Raw genomic sequence first — 26,867 nt, 5'->3', positions numbered from 1 at the left:
CTCATCACATATAAAAATGTGACATATTTTGGCATAAGTATTTAAAATTAAAATGGCCATTTCTGAGTCTCCTGCTGGAGGCTATATTGTCATTTCACTGAAAAATGGTTTCATTTATTTCACTGGGAATGAAGAGACCACTATCAGGGACCAAAACCAGCATCTCTTTAGTTATTACTAGTGGATTAAAAAAACAAGGAGGTACTTCAGTGTTTCAACAACGTTTAATTTCATAATACTAAAAAGTTGGAGACAGTTATGATGTTTCTAGGGTAATTTTTTCTTCTATCTCTTTCCCTCTCCAATTTTATCTCATCTTCAGACTGGTTTACTTTGTTTTCTTTAATTCTTTCTTGTTGATAAACCACTTTGAAATACTACTTGCAACAGATTACTCCAGACTTATTGCCACTCTTTAGATTTCCTGTAAAGAAACAGGATGAGCATGAGGCAAATAAAGCCCAGAAAAACAGGGAATCGAGAGAGAGAGAGGGAGAACACACACATACATACACACTTCAAGGCAATGATTTTTCACTTTTCCTCTCCACCTCTTAAGAGGCCACAGAACTGAGTTTACCAGAATCACTGTGTTCCATAGTAGGGTGTCCCTACAGCAATTACCCCTCACTCGCTCACACAAGCCACTTCTCAGCTATTAACCTCAGACCAGAAGTAAGAGAGGTCCATTCTCTGTTGAACAGCTGAGAGGTGTAAAAAGCCTGTGCATACCTGACACCAGTTGACACGCCCTGCAGGCTTGCCCAGTATCAGGTTGCTGTCACATTTTTCAGCTGTTTGGCAGGGTGTGAAGGTCATTTCTGTTCCTGCTAAAAGCTGATCAGTAGATTGAGGAGCACAGTCTGCAGGCCACAGTTGGCCCAGGATGAGGAGACACTTCCTCTGCCTGAGAGTGGCCTTAGGAAGGGCAGATGGAGGAATCACAGAACAAATGAAATGGGAAAGGAGCAAGAAAGGATGGAAGAAGGGAAAATGGAAGAGGGGGCAATATAGAGGAGGAATAAACATTTGGAGGAGGAAAAATGGAGTGGGATTGAAAGAATATGGAAGGGAAGAGAAAGAATATGAAAGGATAAAAAGATTTAGAGAGGGAAAGGGGGGAAGGAAAAGTTAATTAGAGAGAAAGCTGAAAAACTGTAAATTACTGGGAAAACAGACACAGAAGGAAAAACAATGATGTGAAAGAAGAGAAAGGAAAGAACCGGGGTAGATAAAGTCAGTCATTCGTTATTGTTTATTGAAAGGCTTATGCAAAAAACTATCACAAAATATATATAACAGATTGATTTTGTACATCAGGAAATGGACACATGACTGCTGAGGAGGGATGCTCAGAAATTCTGGTAGTGAAGAGGCAGGATGCCTGGGAACAGTCATTGTAGGAAATAGTGTAGGAACACTGGGAGGTGCGCGGTGGGAAGGGGAATAAATATTAAAACATTTCATTCATACCTGAAGCCTGCAAATTGTTTTCTGTTTTATACTCTGCTACATTTCCCCTGGAAACAGAAAGTCCAGATAAAATCTTGCCCAGTTCTGTCACAAACACTCACAAAATAATTACAAGATACATTCTGTTATTTTAAACTCTTTCTGCCAGCAGTTGTAATATGCCCTGCTAACTCTGCATAACAGTGCTGCCTCTGAAATCCAGATGTGAAATCCACGAAAGCTTATGCCTGCAGAAATTAAAGTGCTTTAAAGTCTTTAAAGTGCTACAGGACTCTCGTTGTTTTTGCTGTATACAGACTAACACGGCTACCCCTCTGGAACCAGATGTGTTAGAATATACAGAAAATTTAGGTGCTATAGACTGCATTTACATTATGTGCATCTGAACTGTTTGAACGGAATTGTTAATGTGTTGTTATGGCCTGAAAAGTGGCTACATAAAAATCTTCTTCTCACTCCATATATAGGACCGATTGTTCTTGGCCCTTGCCTGGGTGTCTAGGTGAATGTCACAGTAAATTTTCACCTCTCTTCCACTTGCCTCCATGAATTCAGAAGTGCAAAGAATCTGCTCCTTTCCTATATCCCCATGGATGCAATAGCCCCAAAGGGAATATGGAGGAGGTGGGGCTCCTACACCAGATCACAGAGCTGGCCAAGCAAAGAGGAAGGAGGTATACCTAGGATGGTACATCTGTATGCTTCTCTTACTTGGAAGGTATAATCCCTCTCAGTTTTGATGCCAGACTGCCCTCAACAGAGGCTTGAGTCTTAAAGTACAGTCTGACCCGTAGCATCTGCTCCCTGTGAACTTTGACTCATATCTGCTAGCTTTACTGACACAAACAAGTGTTCACTTCTGTTAGCCTTCCAGAATGAATTTAACTACAGCAGCATAAACTGGATTCTCTTGTATTTCATAAATTCATAGAATATACATTTAGAAAACACCTATTAGGTCATCCAGTCCATTTCTGTGCCAAATTTTTCTCTTTATTATATTTATTTAGTGTTTTTTTCTGGTATTGTTTTAAAACACCAAATTAATGGAGCATCTGCAACTCCCCTCAGGAGTCTGTTCCACAGCCTAACAGATCTCAGTGAATTTCTCACAGATCTTAAGTATTCCCTTTCTTAATTTCATCATTCTTCATTTCACTCATTTCACTCATTCTTCTATATAGCACCCTAAGTATTTATTCTCAGTTCTTGGGGCTAAGGCCTGGTTTTATTGTCAACATGTAAAACTTAGGTCAACCTACCTACGATGCTCAGGGTTGTGAAAAATTCACACTCCTGTGAAATATAGTTAAGTTGACCTAAGCCCCTGTATAGACACTGCTAGGTGGATGGAAGAATTCTTCTGTCAACCTAGCTACTGCCTCTTGAGGAGGTGGATTTACTACAACAATGAAAAAAAACCCTTCTGTCATTGTAGCAAGTGTCTACACTAGTGGTTCTCAACCTGCAGCCTGCAGGCCAATGAGCACACAGCTGCAGCCCATGTGACATCCTCAGGGCCATACAGGTAGTATATATATTGTGCGGATGCAGCCCACATAACATACAGAAAGCTGCATGCAGCCCACAATGGTAGTGTAGACATAGCCTAAATTTGAAGAGGTTTTCAGCACTTGCAACTCCCATTGAAGAAACGAGAATCTGGTCTTTGGAATTTGTACCTTTCATGTATTTTAGTGCTTCTCAGAACTGAATGCAACATTCCAGGTGCAGTTATACTGGGACTGTATAGAAAGGAATGATTATGATCATGGTCCATGTTGTTGCGTATCATCAACCCAACCATCAGCTCAGTTTTGTTTAAAGCTTTATTATTACTGTTGTTGTTGAAATCAAAATGAGACAGCTAGATTTTAAGATAACAGATGGGGTTTGTGATCCTGTCAGTTAGAAAGATGTCTTTTTACTCATGAACTGAGCATATGTATTATGGAATAATTGAGAGACAAACATGAAACCACCCAATGCCACATTTACAAAGCTATTTTTTTGCTTCTAATCACATGATAAAGAGTAAGGGATGGGCTAAGTCAGATTGGCAGAAATGCCAGTGGGACCCTGCTCCTGCCTTACTAATGAATATGTTATATAAATGTGCTAATGAGCTGCAAACCATTGTATATAAAGTTTAAAACTATCCATTACAATAATATTATTAAACTGTTTATATATGATTATTAAAGTGTGTGTGTGTCTGAATTTAGTGCTGGTGAAAAGTGCCAGACTGACATTCTCAGAAACTGAAATCTTCTGTTCATCTGCAGAACAGATCCAGCATGAACAATGGCAGTGGAATCTTTTCCCTCACTGCCGTGACATTGCACCTTTTCCTGACCTGGAGGGATCATCTCTCGGGTAAGAGGGAAAGTCAGTTTCCCTAACTTTATAAATCCTTGGTCTCTGTACTAAAACTGCGAACTTGGGAGCTAATCGTGGTGGTTGTTTTATGATCTGAACACTTAGCTGCTAGAAATTGGACAAAGATCCAGCTCATATTTCACATAGAGACACAAACTAAATGTGAGGTTTGTGGCACACTCATTTGAACATATACATTCAGATAGAATGATGTGTGCAAAGCCTTCTCCACCCCATCCCAGGTGATGGGATTTCGAATGTTGAAGAGATGGTGCATACTCATGACTTTCCATGTTTAATTAGGTAGGGCTATATTATCCACAAATAGAGTCTGCTACAGCACCCAAACCTCCTCTCTTCTTTATGTGCATTATAGCTATTGGTGGATAATTTTATAGTTAATAATGGGAGGAAATTTCAAGGGAATAAATGTAAAGTCAGTGGGAGCTGGGTGCCTAATTATTATTTGTGTGCCTTTGTAAACCTCTCCCAACACTTGCAACTATGAAAACTAAGGTAAAGATAAAGAATCAAATTTCACACTTCTGGGTGTAAAGCCACCTGTCGGGTGAAGGCTGGGGATCGGAAGAGGATGGAATTTCCCAATGCCTTCTTACAATGTGGCACAATTAAGTGTATTATGGGTGGGTGAAGGTTGTCTTGCTCTGAACCATCTGTCAATGGGCACTGCTAGAGGCAGGATACTAGTTAGACCAGTTGACTGATCCAGCACAGAAGGAGGCAGGATACTGATCTCCAAAAGCCAGAATGTAGTTCAGGACACAAGATACACGACCAACTTGACCTCTGGTTTGATCTAGTATGGTAAGTACTGTGGTCAAAAATTTCAAACATGGGTATCTAAAGTTGGATACCTAAATACATAGTTAGGATCCTAAACTGAAGTGGCTTGATTTTCTGACATGCTGAACGTTTGCAGCTCTTTCTGCAGTCAAGGTAAGCAGTGGATCCTCAACACCTTTGACAATCAGGACACTTTCATTTAGGTCCAAATTATGGACTTAGCGGTGGAATTTCCTAAAGCACCTGTGTAACTGAGGAGCCCATGGTGAGGTGCTTTTGAAAATCCCACTCTTTGTTCCTAAGCAGCTTAACCCGATACAGTATCAGAAATATCACAATAAATAGGAAGTGTTGCTGAAAGAATAACCTCCCTAATGATAGGAATGTGCTACTTTTCATTTTCTAAAGTTCAGCTGTGGAGACCTTCTGCTGCAGCATCAATATATCCCCAACCACACATACCTGGATTTTTTCTTCTCTGTGCTCTTGCTCTTCTTTACCTCCAGGTGATCTTTTCTTTGATGTTTCTCTGACTGCATGCTGGGCTCACTTTTGGTCTCTTTTATGGAGCTGCGTGAGGCAACTGCCAGCCCTCTCTTGCTGCTGCCACATTCTTTGATAGGACCCACTATACCAGAGATGGTGACTCTCTTGGAGGATGCTCGCTTAGCAACTTCCTCCTTCCCTGATTCTGGGATATCGATAAAATTCAGAGTCTCTTGATGGGTGTCTTTCTTTAGGGAATAAGGAAGACACCCAACAAATAAGACAATAGGAATGGACACAAAGTAAAGGCTCAGGGTGGAGCTGATCAGCATAAAGGGGGCTTTGAGGAGAGATCAGAAAATAATAGATTTATCAATTCTTTAATTATATTGAATTTTCTGCTGGTTAGGAGTGTCAGACTGAGTAATGAAGTAATCCACTTACCCATGGGACAGGTATAGCAGGGACCATGGCAGTGCAAACTTCCCCACCTGTCTCTTTGCACTAAGTATTGACCTATAACAGGGGTGTCAAACTCATTTCATATGGTGGCCCTGATCCAATACTCTGCCACTTGGCAGGGTCACACTCTGGAAAAGTTATTAAAATAGAAAAAGATAAATAATGCTGATAATTAATTACCTTCACCTAGAAGTTTCTTTTTCTTTGACTTACCAGGTTGGCATGTCTACTCTCCAGCTGGTGGGTAAGCACTCCTCAGTGCCATTTTCTCTCACCCAGACTACCACCAGGCTTATACTGATCCAGAGCCTCTTAAATGCAACCAAGTGGTTCTACACCTGTGCATGAGGTTTTGCTGGATTGCTGTGCCAGAGTCTGAACTATGGGAGTGTGATTTGTAAAGCACACCATTGGCTCTAACTCCCCTGTGTGAACCCTACTGGTGTGCACTAAATGTTCCTTAGTGCACATTAATGTAGTCCTGTTTGAAAGAGGACTACATTAATGCACACTAACAGGGTCTATGTGGGGGATTAGAGTGCAGCACACTGGGACGCTGTGTAAATCACACCCCCATAGTGTGGACTGATTTTGGGGTCATGCAGACAAGCCTGAAGAATCATGGGAAATCCACAGACCAAATCCAGCCCATGGGCCTTACAAACAGCCCCTGAAATGTCTTATGGGGGTGAGTGAGGAGTTCATTCTCCATGGGATCATGGATATCAGTGCAGGCCAAAATTAACCTTTGAGCGCTGTTTAATGACCTACACTTCAAGTTTTCTTTTCCCTTTCTTCATCTCATCCATATCCAACAGTCCTTACCCTGGGTTTTTCTCTGTCTTTGCTCTGATCTAGGAGCAGAGACAAAGTATCTGTACTGCCTGATGGCTAAGGTTTAGGGATCTGGTTGCTTCTCAGGGAGACAATATAAAAGCCACAACTGCAAACTCCCAGTGCAAAGGAAGCATAGGAAGAATAGTAAGAGGACAATATGGCACTAACAGGAGCTCTTGAATGACCTGAAAATCAAAAAGGAATCCTACAAAAAGTGGGAACATAGAGAAATTGCTAAGGAGTACAAAAGAATAGCACAAGCATGCACAGATAAAATCAAAAAGTGTAAGGCACTGTGATAGGGTGTGTACCCCACATAGGTCCTGAATGGGTTAATATGGGCCTGAGAGGCCAGTTAAGTTATCTGCCTATACTTAGAGGGAGAGCCAACCTCAATGGATCATGAAGCCTAAATGAGCAGGAGGATTTTAGCAGAAGGGGGCTGACTAGAGAAGCACTTATAAAAGTAGGGATGAAACTATTAGATTTAACTTTTTGGGCAAAGGTAAAAGGGAATCATGAAAATGAAAGTACACAACAGATTTATGGGGATTGCTGGGAGCTTAGTAGACAAAATGATGTAAATTGTGACAGACTTCCTCATAGTAGCTGAGTCAAAAATGGGTAAAGGAGATATGTAAAAAAGAAAAATTGAGAGAACAAAAAATTTTTAGTCAGGGGAAATCAAATTACAGCTGAACATTTACTCCTCTATTTGTGGATTTGGAATTGTATGAAAAAAAATGAATGAAGGACAAAAACCACAAATTATGATCAATTACATTTCTGAAATTATTTATGAAAAAATGGGGCCAGCTTTGCTAAGTCTATACAGATGGATCAGGAGATGACAGCACAAGTAGAGTGAGAACATCCTTCTGTGCTCCTAGTCTTAGAATCCAGAAATCTAAAAGGCTCTCGAATTATGTGACCATTCTAATGGCTGAACGAATGGGAATAATGTTGGCACTAACCTGGATAAGAGAAAGTTTCTTTATGAAAAATTGAGTTGGCTTGGAGTCAGATTTTTTCCCTAAAGGGACTAGGGAGAGTTCCAGTGAAATGGAATAGTGCCAAAAAAAAAAAAAAAAAAAAAAAAAGTGCCTTGCTGCATTTCCTTAAAGATATTAGATTGAGTGAAAGGAGAAAACCTGACCTATGAGGAAAAGTTAAACAAACTGGGCATGTTTCGTCTCGAGAAAAGGAGAATGCACGGGGGGCGGGGAACCTGATAACAGCTTCAAATAGGTTAAAGGATATTATAAAGAGGACTTTGATCAATTGTTCTCCATGTCCACTGAAAGTAGAACAAGAAGTAATGGGCTTAATCTTCAGCAAGAGAGATCCAAATTAGATATTAGGAAAACTTTTAAACTATAAATAGAGTTAAGTTTTGACATAGACTTCCAAGAGAGATTGTGGAATCCCAATCATTGGAGGTTTTTAAGAACAGGCTGGACAAACACCAATCAGGGATGGTCTAGATTTACTTGGTTCCATCTCAGTGCAGGAGGCTGGACTTGATGACCTCTGCAGAACCCTTCCAGCTCTACATCTCTGATCTATGAATGCTACCTTGCAAAAAAGCTGCCCAAATTGTTTGCCTTCAAGCTAACTGGTGTAGGGGAAATTCCAGGCCTCCCTTGTACAGAGTTAAAAATACTTATAATAAAACAACTCAATTTAATAGCACATTCAGAGGGAAAGGAAAAGAAAACACACTTATGCTTAATCCCAAACCGGAAATGGTACTGCTTCTATGAAAGGAAGAGAACTTGAACCAGGGGAATCCAAGGACCCACAGGATAGATTATTCTCTTCTACTTCTTTGAAAACATTATGAGAAGACAATGGGCCCGCTGGATCTCCAAATGGATACATGGTGAGAAAAACAAAAAAGGGTAAATATTGGACACAAGGGGGTAGGGAAACAGGTTGTATTTAAAAAAAAAAAAAAGAATTCTGCTTATCCCTAGACATGACTCTGGGAGATGCGGTGGGAAACCATAAGGTGGGAAACCTCAAATAAATTCAGGTGACAGAAAGATAGATTATACCTTCAGATGCATATACTAGGCCTCTCCCTCTATTCCAATTTCTGCTGTAGCATCCACTTGCTTCTCAAGGCAATATTAGCCTGAATCAACAAAATCATGGTATCTACTTATTCAAGACAAAAACTAAAAGCAATGTTGCAGATGATATTTGTGGTACATTTCTGTTGGCTGTCCCTCTTGATTTCTTGGCAACTTGCTGCCTGCTCCATGGCTACTAGAACGGTCTGTAGATGTCATTTCTGACTCAAGTCCTACAGAAATGACTCTCAGGCAAAGCAAGTGATAGCCACTGGCTTCGGGCAGTAGCCAACACAATGCTTTAAGGCATCCAAAGACGGATAAAACTGTGCATAGCAAAAATATATAAAGCTAGGGACATGTATCTTCCACCAAAATCCTTGTGTGTTCTACAGGAGAAATCACAGATTCCATGGCTGCAACATGTTTCTCAATATATCAAAGCATCAGTCAACACCACTTTAGTAACAGGGGCCAATATCCATAAGTGGGCATCCTAAACTGAGCAAAGATCTGCTCTTTATGCTAATAAGAAAGAAAGCAGAAAACCCAGGAACTGGATTGTTATGAATGGATAACTGAAGAAAGAAAACTACCATGTAGTGTCAAGAAATACTTATTTTTTGTTCTTCACTGCATCTTAATAGGAAAGTGGGGTACCCACTTTCTAAACAGGTGTCTGAGAAAACAACTGAGCCAAGAACATCAGGAAGTGAGGCCCTTAGAAGTTTTTCTGATGAAGAAGATGGTGCACAGTCCTACTCATACGTTGGATTGTCTCCTCTTCACTCACCCCTCATCCTAATCATTCATCTTTTTGCTTCAAATTCATTTCCAAGAGTATGGAGAGACTTCTTTCCCTCTACAGAATAATCTTCTTTCAAGTCCCCTCTGGTAGGCTGGGGTTCTATTCCTCCCCATCAGGGTGTGGGGAGAATTATTTCCCCTCTTCTATCCCTGCCCAGGAAGAAGAGGAGTGTCTAGGGTTCAGATGAAAGTGACCCAGGCTTTCAGGCATGCAGCACTCAACACTGACCATGTGTGTATGTGTTTCTCATCTTCTCATGGCCCTCCTTCTGCCAAGCTGAAACAGGGGCTGCCCGAGGGGGTGCAGTGAAGCAAAAAGGAGAGATGTAGAGGTTGAAAGTCTCTGTTGCTTGGATGGAGCTTTGAGTAACAACTTTAAAATGTATGTTCTGCATTGGCAGCTATCTGGTCCCCTTGCTAAGTGTGGACCAAGGGCAGTGTTTCCTCCTATTTTGCTGATGAAAGCCAAGAGCATGAATATATTGTTTTCAGCTCCTCTAACAGGAGCCCTGCCTCCTTCCCCATTCCTGTTCCCTCTCTGTCGCTCTGTTGTAGCAAGTGGGTACCTTCTACCTTTCTAATTCTCCAGTAACACTTCAGCCAAGAGCTGGAACACTCACCTCCTTCCCAATAGGCCAAATGTCTAATGCTCCTCACCCATCAGCCATCAAGCCCTATGAAGAAATCATCGAGGTCATGCCTCTTCTGCTCTGCCCTTTGTCCCAATATCAGAGGGGAAATTCAGAAGGGAAGCGCTACTCAAGGCCACAGCAACCCATTCCCTGAAATATCAGGAAAACAAAATCGAGAACAATGGTTTGAGGTACCCCACTTCTTGACATCCAAATAACCAACCAGGGCTGCATAACTGGCTGCCACCTGGCTCCCACTGCCCTCAGGTTCTGTAGGGAGTTTATGACAGACCAGTTATTTTTATATGACCTCCTTGTAAATAGAATTGCAGTTCCTTTGAATGCTTGTCTATTGCACAAGGTCGGACTTGTGTAATAATAAGGAATGTTGGAACAAGCATGTGAATGCTTTTGACTGTTTAGCTTGCAGAATTTGCTAACACCAATGTTACCAACCAACTGCCAAAGACTCACTTTCTCTGACTGGTTCCTTGTACTTTGTGTTCCCTCAGCTTGCTGCCCATTAAAATTCTCATACACCACATTGACTTGAGTATTGTTGTAGTGGCCTTGGGGAAGTTTCAGAAGAGAGATGAGCCGCAACCATTGACGGAAGAGGAGATGCTGCTTGTCTGATGGGGCACAGAGCTCCAGGTAGAAGGAGCGGCCAGTCGCCAGCTTTAGCTTGAGCCGATGCTTCTCAGCATTGTGAACGGAGATCTCCACAAACTTCAAGGGGAAGAACCTACAAGAAAACTCAAGTGTGAGACCAGTTAGAGTCTCTGAGGAGAGTCTCCCTGCAGCCCATTTCCTGAATCACCCAATGGATTTAGTGCCTCCTGTAAGCAAAGAAGGTATTGTGTCTGTCATCTCTGGGGCCGTGTATCTCAACTGCAGGGGAGGAGTCTGTTGGGTAAAGCATGGTGAGTGTACCTGGAGACTCTCTTTTCAGATACCATTGTGCCTTTTGTGGGAGAGATGCTCTGCAATAACTCACAGCACTTGAGACATTAAAGCCTGATTTTTTGAGTGAGGGCACAGTATATTGACTAGGACACTAGAATTAACTTCTGTTCTTTCTGATAAGTGCTCTTGGGCCTTTAATTTTCAGGTATGGCAATTCCTATGTCCCAATGATCAATAAGTCTTTCTATTCACTATTGTATTCTATCCCATCCGTTACACATACTAACATTTTGTTTGACTTCTTGGTTGCCACTTCACATTGAGCAGAGGGTTTATTGCTCTGTTCACAACGATGTCCAGGGCATTTTTCTAAGTGGTACAATTAATATATAATCTAGAAATTTGTGGGAGTAGTTCAAATTATTCCTTCCAACAATGAATTTAATCTCCCATCAGATTGCCCATTTATCTCCTTTCATTAGGTTCCTCTGGAGTTTCTCACAGTCTTCTCTAATTCTAACTAACCCAGATTATTTTGTGTCATCTGCAAATTTTGTCACTTTTTGTTCACTCCCTTTTACAGATAATTAATAAATACATTAAACTGCATTAGTTCAAGTATGAAAACGTGAAGCACCCCAACGTTAGCCTTTGGCCATGTTGAAAATGGACTAATTTATTTCTACTTAGGTTTTTTGCATTTCAGCCTGTTTCAAAAGCAAGATAATAGTTCACCTTCTGCCCCATAACTATTTAGCTTCTCGTGCCAGACTTTAGTAGAGGCTTTTTGAAGTCCAAATAAATTCTATCAACCAGTTTTCCTTTATCCACTATTTTGCTGACATGCTAAAAAATTTGGACAGTTTAGAGAGGCCCAAAACTGGACACAATATTCCAAATGTGGCCTCACCAATGCCGAATAGAGGGGAATGATCACTTCCCACGATCTGCTGGCAATGCTCCTTCTAATGCAGCCCAATATGCTATTAGCCTTCTTGGCAACCAGGGCACACAGCTGACTCATATCCAGCTTCTTATCCACTGTTACCCCCAGGTCCTTTTCTGCAGAACTGCTGCCTAGCTTGTCAGTCCTCAGTCTGTAGCTGTGCCTGGGATTCTTCCGTCCTAGGTGCAGGACTCTGCACTTGTCCTTGTTGAACCTCATCAGATTTCTTTTAGCCCAATCCTCCAGTTTGTTTAGGTCCTTCTGTATCCTTACCCTACCTTCCAGGGTATCTACCACTCCCCCTAGCTTAGTGTCATCTGCAAACTTGCTGAGGGAGCAATCTACTCCATCCTTCAGATCATTGATGAAGATGTTGAACAAAACTGGCCCCAGGACCGACCCCTGGGGCACTCCGCTTGTGACTGGCTGCCAGCTAGACATGGAGCCATTGATCACTACTCGTTGAGCCCTATACTCTAGCCAGTTCTCTATCCATTTTATAGTCCATTCATCCAACCCATACTTCCTTAACTTGCTGATAAGAATACTGTGAGAGACCGTATCAAAAGCTTTGCTAAAGTCAAGGTATATCATGTCCACCGCTTTCCCCACATCCACAGAGCCAGTCATCTCTTCATAGAAAGAAATCAGGTTGGTCAGGCATGATTTTCTCTTGGTGAATCCGTGTTGACTGTTCCTGATCACCTTCCTCTCTTCCAAGTGCCTTAAAATGGATTCCTTGAGGACCTGCTCCATGATTTTTCCAGGGATTGAGGTGAGGCTGACCGGTCTGTAGTTCCCCAGATCCTCTTTCCTCCCTTTTTTGAAGATGGGCACTATATTTGCTTTTTTCCAGTCATCAGGGACCTCCCCCAATTGCCACGAGCTTTCAAAGATAATAGCCAATGGTTCTGAAATCACATCAGCCAACTCCCTCAGCACCCTCAGGTGCATTGCATCCGGCCCCATGGACTTGTGTATGTCCAATCTTTCTAAATAGTCTTGGACCTGTTCCTTTAGCACTGCGGGATGTTCACCTCCTTCCCATTCTGTGCCGCCCAGTGCAGCAGTCTGGGAGCTGACCTTGTCTGTGAAGACAGAGGCAAAAAGGCATTGAGTACCTCAGCTTTCCCCTCATCCTCTGTCAGTAGGTTGCCTCCCCCATTCTGTAAGGGGCCCACACTTTCCCTAATCTTCCTCTTGTTGGTAACATACCTGTAGGAACCCTTCTTGTTCCCCTTCATGTCCCTTGCTAGCTGAAACTCTAATTGTGCTTTGGCCTTCCTGATTTCATTCCTGCACGTTCGAGCAGTATTTTTATAATCCTCCCTAGCCATCTGACCAAGCTTCCACTTCTTGTAAGCTTCTTTCTTGTGTTTAAGTTCACTAAAGACTTCTTTGTTAAGCCAAGCTGGACGCCTACCATATTTGCTATTCTTTCTGCACATCGGGATGGTTTGTTCCTGTGCCTTTAATAAGGTTTCTTTAAAATGCAGCCAGCTCTCTTAGATTCCTTTCCCCCTCATATTAGCCTCCCAAAGGATCCTGCCCATCAGCTCCCTGAGGGAGTCAAAGTCTGCTTTTTTGAAGTCCAGGGTCCGTATCCTGCTGTTCTCCTTTCTTCCTTTTGTCAGGATCCTGAACTCGACCATCTCATGGTCACTGCTGCCTAGGTTGCCCACTTCTACTTCCCCTACCAAATCTTCCCTGTTTGTGAGCAGCAGGTCAAGAAAAGCAGAGCCCCTAGTTGGCTGCTCCAGCACTTGCACCAGGAAGTTGTCCGCAACACTTTCCAAAAACTTCCTGGATTGTTTGTGCTCTGCTGTATTGCTCTTCCAGCAGATGTCAGGATGATTGAAGTCACCCATGAGAATCAGGTCCTGTGAACTGGAAACTTTCCCTAGTTGACCAAAGAAAGCCTCATCTACCTCATCCTCCTGGTCTGGTGGTGTATAACAGACACCCACCATGACATCACCCTTATTGTTCTTGCTTCTAAGCTTAACCCGGAGACTCTCAACTGACTTATCTCCAGTTTCATACTGGAGCTCAGTGTAATCATAGTGCTCTCTTACATACAGTGCAACTCCTCCACCCTTTCGCCCCTGCCTGTCCTTCCTGAACAGTTTATACCCATACAGTGCTCCAGTCATGTGAGTTACTCCACCAAGTCTCAGTTATTCCAATCATGTCATAGTTTCTTGACTGTGCCAGAACTTCCAATTCCTCCTGCTTGTTTCCCAAGCTTCTTGCATTTGTGTATAGGCACTTGAGATAACTAGCCGATTGCCCTACTTTTTCAGTGCAATTCAGGAGGCCTCCCCTGTTGCACCCTCCTCCTTTTGCTTCCTTGTGGTGTCCCACTTCCCCACTTACCTTCGGGCTTAGGTCTCCATCCCCCATCAAACCTAGTTTAAAGGCCTTCTCACTAGGTTAGCCAGCCTATCTGCGAAGATACTCTTTCCTCTCTTCGTTAGGTGAATCCTGTCTCTTCCTAATAATCCTTCTTCCTGGAACAACATCCCATGATCGAAAAATCCAAAGCCCTCTCTCCGACACCACCTGCGTAACCATGCATTTACTTCTGCAATGCGATGGTCTCTACCTGGGCCTTGTCCTTCAACAGGGAGGATGGATGAGAACACCACTTGCGTTTCAAACTCCTTTATCCTCCTTCCCAGAGCCACATAGTCCGCAGTGATCCGCTCAAGATCATTCTTGGCAGTGTCGTTGGTGCCCATGTTCCCAGCATCCTTTACAATAAAGACTGATGCAAACAAAGTTAGCTTCTCTAATATTTCCCTATTCCCCTTGATTGCTCCCTGGTGACCCAGCAAGTCCACCAATTCCCTTACAGGCTCTCCTTCTTTTAATATTATTAATTATTATTTGTATTCTGGTAGCACCTAGGAGCCTAGACATGGACTAGGAGCCCATTGTGTTAGGTACTGTACAATCATAGAGCAATCTACATATGAGACAAGAGACAACTTCTTTGATATACTTATAGATTTACTAAAATGTTTTTTATGTCTTTGGCTTGCAATGTCCACTGGAGATGGGCCAAAGGGTGCATGCTTTAGCTAATATTTCATCCAAAAGACAGCATTACTAAATGGACACTGGTGGAGAGATACCTGGTTACAAACCTTTGTCCAAGACACGATCAAGCCACACAAAAATCTTTGTGGAAAGCATGCTCTGTGAATTGACCTTCACCCCTTCTCAGTGCTAACTTACCTGCTGAGTACTAGGTGCTCCATGGAGGGTGACTGCTTTGAGGCCTTCCAGGGCTTTGACACAGCTTCCTGGGGAGATGTAGGCACCGTGTGTGCTAGCAGCATCACATTGGGCAGTGATAGGCTGGGGCTGGATGCACAGATGCCTACAGTCACACAGTTGGGGCGGTTATGAACATAAATTGGTTCACCTCTCCTATTAACCTGCATACAAAAACAAAGTAATTGCAGTATATCATGGAGCCATCCCTATGATAATACACTACACAGACCTATTGTGGTACCACTGACCTGTGACTCTCATAAATCAGGTGTTGAGGTCGTGAGAAGATAAAGGAATCGAATGAGAGGAGCATGTGTGTGAAGAAAGGGAGAGGGAGGAGAAGGAAGTGAGTCAGAATGAAAAGGGGTTGGAAAGCTGGTATAATCAGCTTGCTGGAGCTATATCTAGCTATTTAGTTCTTATGTTGTGCCCATCAATGTGGTATCTGAGTGCCTTGTATCCTTGGGTGGCACAGAGCCAGCTCTGCACCACCACCTCTCATGGCCTCTGGAAAAGGGGGCATGGAAGGAGAGCTGCTATGCTCCGGTGATTCATTATTATAATTAATATTATTATTATTATTATTATTTATTAGTTGATTTGTATTACTGTAGAACTTAGGAGCTCCAGTCATGCGTCAGGACCTCAATATGCTATGTGCTGTACAAACAGAACAAAAAGACAGTTCTTGGCCCAAAGAACTTACAATCTAAGCATAAAGACAAGAAAGGGCAAAAAAAGACAGACAAACCGACAGGGCAGTAAAAGGAAAATATGACACGGTATTGGTCAGCATGATAGGCAATGGTCTCAGCATGTCAGTAGCCTGACTGTTGTCAATTTTTTTCAGGCATTAAGGCAAAGGAGAGTTCTAAGGAGAGTTTTGGTGGAGGATAATGAGGTAGCTTTCTCGATATTTATGGGGAGCACCTTACAAAGATAAGTTGGCAGTATGGGAGAAAACACTAAGGTGTTCGTTTGAAAATGTAACAAGAGGGTGATAGAGGCTGGCAACATGGCTGATTGGAAACAAGAGTCAATATCTTGCCAGCAAATAAGAGATGCTAGATAAGGTGGCGATAGATTGTGAAGACAAGCAGCTTATGTTTGATGCGGGAAAGGGAAGGAAATGGAGGTATGCAAAGAGATTGGTGACTTGGTTAAAATGATGGGCTAGGAGAATGGTCTTTGCAACAGCATTCTGAATTAATATGAGCAGAGCAAGATTGTGTTTGCTGAGGCCAAAGAAAAGGTTGTTGCTGTTACTGAGATGCGAGAAAATTAGAGCCTTGATAAGAGTGTTAGCAGTGCTGATGGATAAGGAAGGCTATATCTTAGGGGTGTTATGGAGAAAGAATAGGCAAGATATGGGCAACCTGGATGTGAGGACTTAGAGAAAGAGGGCAAGGTCGAAGATGATGTTCAGGTTATGGGTCTGAGTGACAGGTAGGATGGTGGAGTTGTCCACAGTGATTGAGAAAGGAGGTGGCAGGGAAGGTTTTTGGGGCGGATTAGGAGGCCTGTTTTTGATCTTGAGCTGATGGTCAGATATTTATGAGGAGATGTCAGAGAGACAGGCCACGATTTGCTAGAATGACCATTTAGAGGCTGTTGCAATTAGGTGGAACCTTAAGGCTGCTCTAAGTTGCACAACGGGTTGAATCAGCTTCCAGCTATTCCCAGAATAAAGGTTTGGAAGAGAGAACAGGGCTCACAAAGCCACCTTTGCTCTCCCCCCCGCTCAGATGAGCTGCATGCAGCACTAGTATAGCTGGGTATCTGGACTGTACACGTGAGAGGAGAGTGTATGAGAAGGAGAACATATGTGTGGGTGTGTGTTGGAGTGAGACAGAGAATGAGAATAGTGGAAATGAACGAAGGAGTGGGCAGCAACCATACTGAGGGATAAAAGTGGAAATACTCTACTCAAGGTATGTCAATCCATCAATGCCAAACAATTTCATTTAAACTGTTTACCTGGACAAAGTTACTCTCAAACATGGGAGCAGATGTGAAGGGGGCATATTCTCCTTTGCCAAGAACTCGCTGAAGATCTCCCATAATGGAGATCTGGCTTCTGGAGGCTGCACACGCACCAAAGCTCCTAAAAGAGAAGGAGCTTCTCATGTTACCTACATGCAAAACAGGAAAAAATTAGTAAATCAAGAGGGGCTGTTCCAGAAAAACACAAATAATCAACTGATGGGGAAATAGCAGAGGATAGAAAACCCTGTTTATGTTCCATTTCCTATCACAGGCTGCATTAGTCAAGAGCAAAAAAACCACACCAACATGCAAATGCCTTCAGAAGTGTTAGATTGTAGTTTTGTATGACTTTTTCAGGTTTTCCCTCCATCTCCTACAGTGATTCATAAGTCGCAAACAGAGTTTACTAACTACCAGCTCAGACTGGTCTCTGAGAACCAAGGTTTGAACTTACAAAGGCACTCCAGAAGCTGGACAGAATTTGGCGATGGAGAGGGGATGCTTGGGGAGCTGATCAAACTTAAAGGAGGGCATATAGGTGAGAAAAAGGAACTATCTTTACAAAGGAACATATCTTGCAAAACCCCACCTTCAGTGCCTTTGTTCTTCTGTTTCTCTTACACAACCTACTCTTGGTTTCATTCTTTCCTCCTCTTCATCATGAAACCTCACATAGCATAATTCTAAGAATAAAGATAAATACTTCACATATGAAATTTGCACAAATACAGGTGAAACCCAAACTAGATCACATGTGCTATGCTGTATTTTCAAATTGTTCCTTTGCTCATAGATAAGTGAAGAACCTTAATATAATGGTAGGATTGATCAAAATACTGTTTGCCATTGTTAAGGTGATGAGGATAACAACATTTTACCCTTTCATGTGAGCATACCAATGTGTCTTGCAAATAATGGGTTATATCCTTGGGTCTGTGCTCAGCACAGCTCAGGAGAGAAGGGGGCAAGATGACTTGCAAAATCTTAGTGCCTTCTGTCCATGTGGCCCTCAAGTGCTGGTCTGGTCTTGAGGTGCAACTTAGAGCAGCCTTTGGACTGCTCTAAATTGATTCAGCTATCTAAAACTCAAAAGGGATATTCCAGCAGCCAGGATTCCTTGAGGCAAAGGAACACCCCAGCCATGTCTATTAACCTGTGGACATACCGCCTGTGCCTGTAGTGGGAAGAGGGTGTCTTCTACCAGCTGGCTAAATTAACTTTAAGGCACAAACTGAAGATGGAGCAACACAAAGTGGTCACGCTTCAGGAGAGGATCAGGACTAATAATCAACTAAATTTCATACCCTCCCACCCCCATGGTAGGTAGGTAAACATCATTATTCCCATTTATACTTGTGAATATACAAGTTAAATAATTTTTCCAAGGCCACACAGTAAGTCAGTCGCAGTGCCATGAAGAGAATCAAGGTGTCCCATCTCTCTTTTTTAAAATACTGCATACACTCCCAGAATGGACTCCTACTTCTAGGAATTCATGCCTTGTTTTACTGAAACAGACCCATTTCTTACATGGAGGAGTCTACCTAAGAAAGAACGAGACACAAATGCTCTAGCTTGTTCTGAAGCGCTCTCTAGAAGTCTCCTGCACTAGGAACCTATGACTGGCAAATTCAAGTAGGTTTTTGACTAGCAATTTCCCCTCTTGATTTCCCTTAAACAGTGGTGATATGTCAATGCCTATAGGTGAGGCAGCAAGTCATGTCATAATAGGAAAGCAGAGTCAGGGTGGGGAAACTTAGCTCATTGCTGCTGGCATCATAATCCACTGGCATGGCCTGTTCTCTGAGAGGGATACTGACACCAATTAAATTGCTTGACTAAATCAAGGCAGAGTGTGGGTGATATGAATTCACCTAGTTCCGACATGTTGCATGTATGCATTACGGACTTACCTACATTAGGGATTTTTGCAGCAGTATAACTCCCCTCAGTGCAAACCCATAGTATTGATGAGCTGCACCAATATAAAATAAGATGGGGATTTCACTGGTTAGACTTAATTTGAAACTAAGGTAAGTCACATTGAGTGCAAGCTCCATACTATACTGGTACATTACATTTGCACTGGGGGAATTACATTGATGTAACACACGTGGGTACGAAGCCATTGGTAGAACTGGTTGAAAATTTTTTGACAAAAGTCGTCTGTCAAAAAATGTTGGTTTGTCAAAAGCAAAACCTTTCACTCTCACACAATTAATATTTCATTATTTCTAAAAAGTGGAATAGCTTGAAAGAGACTGACTCTATAGCCCAGTGGTGATGGCACCCAGTTGGGCATGGAAGACCCAGTGAATGTCCTAACCATCAAGTTAATGGCTATTTTGGGGTCTCTCTCTTTCTCTCTAGTTTTTTTCACAAAAATTTTTCAAAGGTCTAATTTTTGTTTAATTGCAGGGGGGAAAAAACAAACCAAACCCCACATTTCAAAACCTCTAAATTTTATGCAAAGCAGAATTGTTGTTTTGCAGCCCATCCTAGTCATCAGCCCTTAGGAAACGCCAACTAGTACTGAATGCAGCAGCGCATTTCCTCAGCAACACCAGCTGCTGGGAGCACATCAAACCTGTCCTCAGCTCTCTACTCTGGCTCCCCATAGAATATTGAGTCAAATCAATTGAACTTGGCCAGTGAGGTGCAACTTCCAAAGGGACCATTATGGAGAACATCCTGCCAGCCTCCTGTCCCCCTTCTCTTATATGAGCTCAGGTGCCACTGTCCAATAAGTAGGTCACAACCAACACCTTAAATTCTACCAGTAGCCAACAGCTAGCCAGTAGAGATCTAAAAGTATTGGTATCATATGCAGACAGGTAGATGGATCCTGTAACATACAAACTGCCAAATTCTGCACCAGCTTCAATTTGCTCTACAATAATTGAGTTCCACTGTGCTAATCCCCTTGGAATGCAGCAATTTTCACCTACCAGATGGGTATTAAATGCTACATTTCCAAGGGGCTCCTACCAGCCCTTACCATGAAATTGCACGAGCCAGGACCTCATCCACATACAGGGAATGTGCAGAAAATGTTAAGCCTGAACTTTTTCTTCCAGGTTTTTCTGTGTGTGCATCTTGCCTAGACTACTACCTTATTGGTCCTGCTGGCAGTTCAGAGTAATGCAACAGCAGCCCATATACTGCGCTGCCAGTGCCAATGGCCAATCCAAATGACTGTAATCCTTCAATAAAATGTTGAAATTAAGATAAAAACTGACACCAATGTAGCACAGTTGGGCCTTTCTGCACAGAGCAGGACAGATCATCAGCTTATGTAAATCAGTGTTATTTCACTGACTTAGTGTAATGCATTTCAGAGTAAGAGAATGTTCCCAAATACTAGGGGTGCTGCCAAACTTTGATAGTCTACCATGATTTCAATCGCCACTTCAGCAGACGACGTTCCTGTGTTCCTTCAAGGTGGTTATAGTCTGGGTCAGCAATAAATAAATAGCTGCCAGTGTGGCAAAGATTTCAACTCCTCTCCAACAATGCCGTCTGAGTGCTGAGGTAATAATACCTTAATAGAATGCTGGAGTTGACAGGGATATGGTTGCTCTAGCCACACAAAGTAGCTCTAAATTCAAGTTAACTGGCAATTAAGATGGTTTATGACTGTTTTGGGTCATCAGAGTAACATGAAGCAGCTAGAGCAGTGATCTTCACTATTTTTCAAGTGGGAGCCACTTTGGCAAGAAACCTTCAATGTGATAGCCACATCAACTACTAAATTAACACATTGCTTGCTACTCCTTAATGATGTAATGTTACAGAGTGACTCGAATGACTAAAACAAAGTCTGCTTGTACAATAAAACGATACCCCTTTTATATCTGCAGTTAACTGTTGTCAGATTTCTTTTCCGATTTCCTTTACCCTTCTCATTATGGTTGTGTCAGACAGTTGCAGCCCTTTTATTTGCTTTAGGATTTCATTTTTGTTATTGAAATCAGCATACAGGATTTCTGCAGAAGCTAGAAAACATTGGTTAATGCTCTTTGTCAGTAAATGCCTTTTTATGTCTTGCTAAAATTGATGCAATTTCGAAAGATGCCTCTGTCAAACTCTCTGCAACGGACTTCGATCTCTGTATTATTTTTTGCTGGCCTTTTAGTGAAGCAGCAAGTTGTTCAATTTTACTTTTTCTTAGATTCCAGGTGGGTAATTTTCACTGAAATGTGCATGTGCTTAAAAGCAGAACACATCTGCTGACAAATTAAACAAACAGGCTTCATAGGCATTTCATTAAGCACAAAGAAAAACTCATCAGTCCACTTTTCTTGAAACGTTCGATTTTCATCTTCCAAAGCATGTACCTTTCTCTTTTTTTTGGCTTGTGGCTCACTTGTGGCCTTATCATGACTGCTACTTTCTCCAACCGCCTCATTTATCTGCTTTTGTTCGTTTAATTTATATACACAACTACATTCTTATCTGTTTTTTCTCCTGTTTCACTTTCTGATTTTCTCTTCAACAGCATTAAGAATCTATTCATTCTTTCCCGTAACTCACTGGGCCAAAAAAATAATATATGACACAAACGGTTGAACACGCCAAGTTCTATGTTGGCTGCTAGGGTAATATTACGGTTATTATACAATGAATATACTTAGACATACTTATTGGTGCACATCATACCATGTGGTCAATGTGATGTGTAAAGAAGGCGGACTTTGATAGGCTCAGTACATATTCTAATGTTTAAAAATAAAATAAATTGGAATATAAACAATGAGTCAGGGAGCCGCACTTAGAGTCGATGAGAGCTGTCATTGGTTCTTGGGCCTTACAATGAAGAACACTGAGCTAGAGCATACCAGTTTGTCTGGCCCTTTAATTCTACACATTAAACAGGTGTCTCCAATGTCTTTTAGAAAAATATTAGACTGAGATTTTCAAAGGAGACTTAGTGTTAGGCTTGTTTAGGCTCTTTAGAAAAATCCTAGCCTTGATTAATATTTTAAATACACAGTAACTCCTTAAGTAAAGGGGAAGTTTTGATTTTAGGGGCAATCAATTGAAGTGGTCATCTGTTTTAAACACTGTATTGTCTAATGCTGTCTAAGGCTACACACATACTACGTAAAACACTGGTAGCTGATGGTACCTCGTCTACACTAGCAGTCTCACTTTTGGTACCACCAATCGAATCAGTAGTAGCAATGATGGGCAATTTTAGTGGAGTAAGTTTAATGTAGACAAGGTCTTAAAAGGGCCTGGATTAGTATAAATGAACCTTAAAGCCTTCAATAGTACTCCATCTAGTCAGAAGAATTAAAAGTCCATTCTGCTTCGTGATAGCTATTTCACCTCCTTGTACATATTAAAATTTATAAAACTGCACTACGCAGTTCACGTCACATCTTTATGAAGAATTACTTCCTCAACTCTGGAGCTAGATCAGATGTTCCAGTTTGGGTGGAGGAGATGGAGGAAGCAGTCCTTCAATCACTCTTTAGGGACAGCTGTTGGTTATTCAGGAACCATCATTGATGAACAATCAACCAATTGTTCCACCCTTGACGATTGTGTGTCAGTGCCTGAGTCTCTGGGAAGTCAATTCCTGTCCACTCTTTTATGTTGTCAGTCCATAACTTCTTCTGCCTGTCTCTTCTTCTCTTCCCCTTTACTGTCCCTTGGAGGATGATCTTGGATAGGCCAGATGTGTTCATTACATGGCTGTACCACTTCAGCTTTTGCTTCGTCACGGTCATCAGGAAATCTTCATATGACCCAGCACATTGGGTGCTGATGTTCTGAACCTCTTCATTAATGACATGGTCAAGGTAAGAGATGCCCAAGATTTTACGGAAGTATCTCATCTCCACTGCCTGTATTTTCCATTCAAGTTCTGCCATAAGAGTCCATGTCTCGCACACATACAGAAAATGGAGCTGACTGGTGTGCGCAGCAGTCCCAGCCTGGACTTCAGGGAGATGTTCTTGCTCCTCTAAACTGGCTTTAACTTTGCCAGTGCTGCTGTTGTTTGTGCAGTTCTTGCCAGAATTTCCGCCTTTGATCACTCGTGGTGATGATTGCCCCAAGATACTTGAACTGTTTCACTGTCTCCAGCTCTTGTCCATTGTCAGTGATAAATAAACTGATGCCATCATGTCTGTTCGTGATCAGCTTGGTTTTTCTCTCCAGAAATACACAGGTGCCACTGAGAACAGAATTGGTCTTTAATAGTCCTTACCCACCCTCTTAGAACTGCAACACCTAGTCAAGTTTCTACTATGGAGAGCTGTGGAGGTGGTATCAGGAAGAAGAAAGGAAGGTTACTTACCAATAATAAAAAAAAAATCTCTGAATATAGTGGCTCCCAGAGCTTCATATATCTTCTTACTGCTCCTCTTCTTTGGAGACTTAATAGCCTTTATGAGGAAAGAGAGAAACTGAGGATAGAGTAGGTGGATGGATTCTTTTATAATTATGGCTGGCATGTGCTAGTTCATGGTGGATGCACATGTGTCAATTCCATCAAAACTTTCAACAAATATCAGGCAGGCCAGTCAGGCAATCCAGCCCCAGCATCAGGTGAGCAATTGGCCACCTCTCTGAAAGGTCAAACAATTTTGACCTTATCAGAATGAAATGTTTTGATAAGGTCAATATTAAATATCAAAATGTCATTCCACAGGAGATTTCAAAATTTCAATGTCTTGTTTTGATTTGGCAAATAAAATCAAAGTTTGGAATTTACTGCAGAATGGAAATTCCTGGTTCTAACCAGCTCTATTTGTAATATTTTCATTGCTGCCAAGGCATGGTATCTGATTTCCACAATGAATGTGCAGAGACAGTGTGGAGAACTCCAATAACTTGTAAGTGACCTTTCTTTCTATAGTGTGTTTCATCCTGTAGGATCCTCAAAGCCCGATACAAATTACATATAGCGGAATAGATATGCAACCATACCTGGGATGGAACATGGCAACAGTTTAACAGTGTATAGCAACGTAACAGTTTGAGACAATACTGGAGGAAAAAATTTGAATGTGATTTAAAAAAGATATATATAATTTATTGTTTGTGTTGATGTAGTGAGTAGTGTCCAACAGACCCAATCAGCATCAGGATCCCATTTTGTGCTAAGAGTTGTACTGGTGTGTAGCCGGGAGGGCTGGTCCCCCTCTGAGGAGGACCCAGAGAGGGACACAGACCCACCCTGGCTGACAGAAGCCTGCCCCAGGGAAACACCTGACCGGAAGCAAGGGGGCGGGTCTAGGCCTTTAAAGGCCCCAGTGGCCCCACCTGACCGGACGCAGGGGGGCGGAGCTAGGCCTTTAAGAGCCCGGCCGGCGAGCTCAGTTGGGAGAAGGCGGCCGAAGGGGAAGGACGCATCTCCTCCGGAGCTCCTAGCCAAGGCCGGGCCGGGGAGCTGGGCTGAGAGGGAGTGGCCGGCCTTAAACCCAGCCTGGGGATCGACTGAGGCCTCTCCCAGCTACCCTACGGCCTGGGAGTTGGAGGGACCGCCAGAGACCCCCTCGGCCTGGGAGCCGGAAGAAGGCCCGTCGGGGCTCCCAGGGGACTATGAGCCGGAGGAGAACCCCTCAGAGACACCCGGGGCTTGGGAGACAGAACCAGACCTGCCAGAGCAGTGCCGAGCCTGGGACCCCGAGGATCTACCGGCTCTGCCCGAGGCCTGGGGGCCACAGGACCTGGAGGAGCTACCCCCCGAAGACGAGCCCATGGAGCTACCCAATCTGCCGCCTGTGGACAATGAGGGCCTAGCCGGTCTACCCTACCTCAGCAACCCAGAGGAGACAGGTACCGGGGGTTTCGGGGAGGAAGAAGCCCAGGGATAGCCGCACGATAGTGGCTGAGTCAGGGGCAACCTGGGCGGTGTGTTGCGGCTGGAGCCCCACCGACCCAGCGGCAAACGCTGTTGCCGCTATCAGGGCCCTGGGCTGGGACGCAGTGGAGACGGGCGGGCCTGCGTCCCCCTCCCCCCTTCCCTACCCTCCGTGAGGAAGACTTCCCTGCCGTGCCGCTCCAGAGAGCGGCTTGCACCAGCCAGCCCTGCCTGAGGGCCTGGCTATAGACCGTTTGCCTCGCCAGCCCTGCCTGAGGGCCTGGCTATAGACCGTTTGCCTCGCCAGCCCTGCCTGAGGGCCTGGCTATAGACCGTTTGCCTCGCCAGCCCTGCCTGAGGGCCTGGCTATAGACCGTTTGCCTCGCCAGCCCTGCCTGAGGGCCTGGCTATAGACCGTTTGCCTCGCCAGCCCTGCCTGAGGGCCTGGCTATAGACCGTTTGCCTCCAGCCCTGCCTGAGGGCCAGCCCTGCCAGCCCTGCCTGAGGGCCTGGCTATAGACCGTTTGCCTTGAGAAAGGCGCAAGACGGCTCCCAGTGGGAGGTAGCCGGGAGGGCTGGTCCCCCTCTGAGGAGGACCCAGAGAGGGAGCCAGACCCGGACGCTGCTCCCCGATTCCAGGGGCACGTCCACATGGTGCAAACACATAGCAAGAGATACTGTCTGCCCCAACTGTTTACAAGCTAAAAAACAGGCAAAGGGATGGGAATATGGGATAAGGCACACAAGCAAAACTGTTAGGGTGATGACAATGGGGCAAAGTTCTTGTCTCTCCTAACTCTCTATCCCTCAAGTCAGGCAACATAGGACAGGTGAGAGTGAAGGACACAGTCAGAATATGTACAAATTTAAAATACAGTATACACTACATGTGCTTTTTTGCAATGTTGCCTACTCTTGGGACTTTATTGTGAGTCTCATGCTATTTGGTGTTCTTAGAGCCCCAGCTCTTGGACTCAAGTGATTATGTGAGAATTGCTGGTTTCACTTTAAAAAAAAAAAAAAAAGTTTTTAGGCCTCGTGGTTACAGAGCAAGCTTGAAAATATGACTCCAGTGAGACCTTAAAAGCTCAAAAAAACCCAGAAGAAAAACAAAAAAAAATTACATTTTAAATTTTATTTTTAAGCCAATCTCATGATTTTGATATCTGACTTGGAACCTCTGTAGTTGACAATCCTGAAAAAGTAACACAAACTATGCTTTCCAGCTTCTCTCCTAGCCGTTATTGGCAAATTCACTGAAGTGCTGCAAATGGGGTACCTGACGTGGTTAATAGATTATTTACACATTACTTTATGCTCCCCCTTGTCAGTGCTAAACTTACCCCCACTCTACACCTTGCAAAAGGGACAGTGTGCTGTAAAAGGGCCATAAAACCTCTGTAACAGACCAGGAGAGGAATGAGCTGTCCAGAGCATAAGTGTGGTGGTAGACAGCAGTAAGATTGCTTCCCAAGGACCTCTTCATGGGCTCTAGTGTAGGGTGCATGCGGGAGGGAGGCAGGACTGGGGCAGGAGGGAGATGGCCAACTATCAGCAACCAAGCTGTGGGCTGAGTTGAATCCAGATGGGGCAGGTCCAAGAGTGAAGCCAAAGATTGTAGCTGGGAGTCAGAGATCCACGTTTTAGCCAGAAGGTTAGTCAATCAGAAGGTGGAACTGATGGTCTGAGTCAGAGATCAGAAAGGAACTGGGGGCTGGAGCAGGACCTAATATAGGTTGGGCTGGAGCAAGAGCAAGGCTATAGACAGTGGAGTCAGTGACAGGACCAACCACAGCTGTAGGCTAGAATGCATTGAGAGCCACTGGACTGCTGCTGCTACTGAGCTTAAGTATCAGCCTGCAGACTCCTGCAGCCAGTCAGGTGGTGTGATCAAACAAACAGCTTCTATCAAGGTCAGCGGCACTCATTGGGTTGCCAGAAGACAGGCCCCTGACAGTGTGCCCCCTTTAAGGATG

This window comes from Emydura macquarii, unplaced genomic scaffold (genome assembly GCF_026122565.2).
Source record: "Emydura macquarii macquarii isolate MOO-44397 ecotype Brisbane River unplaced genomic scaffold, CSIRO-AGI_Emac_v2 contig_1876, whole genome shotgun sequence".
Classification (NCBI taxonomy): domain Eukaryota; kingdom Metazoa; phylum Chordata; order Testudines; family Chelidae; genus Emydura; species Emydura macquarii.
This window is presented reverse-complemented; position numbering follows the sequence as displayed.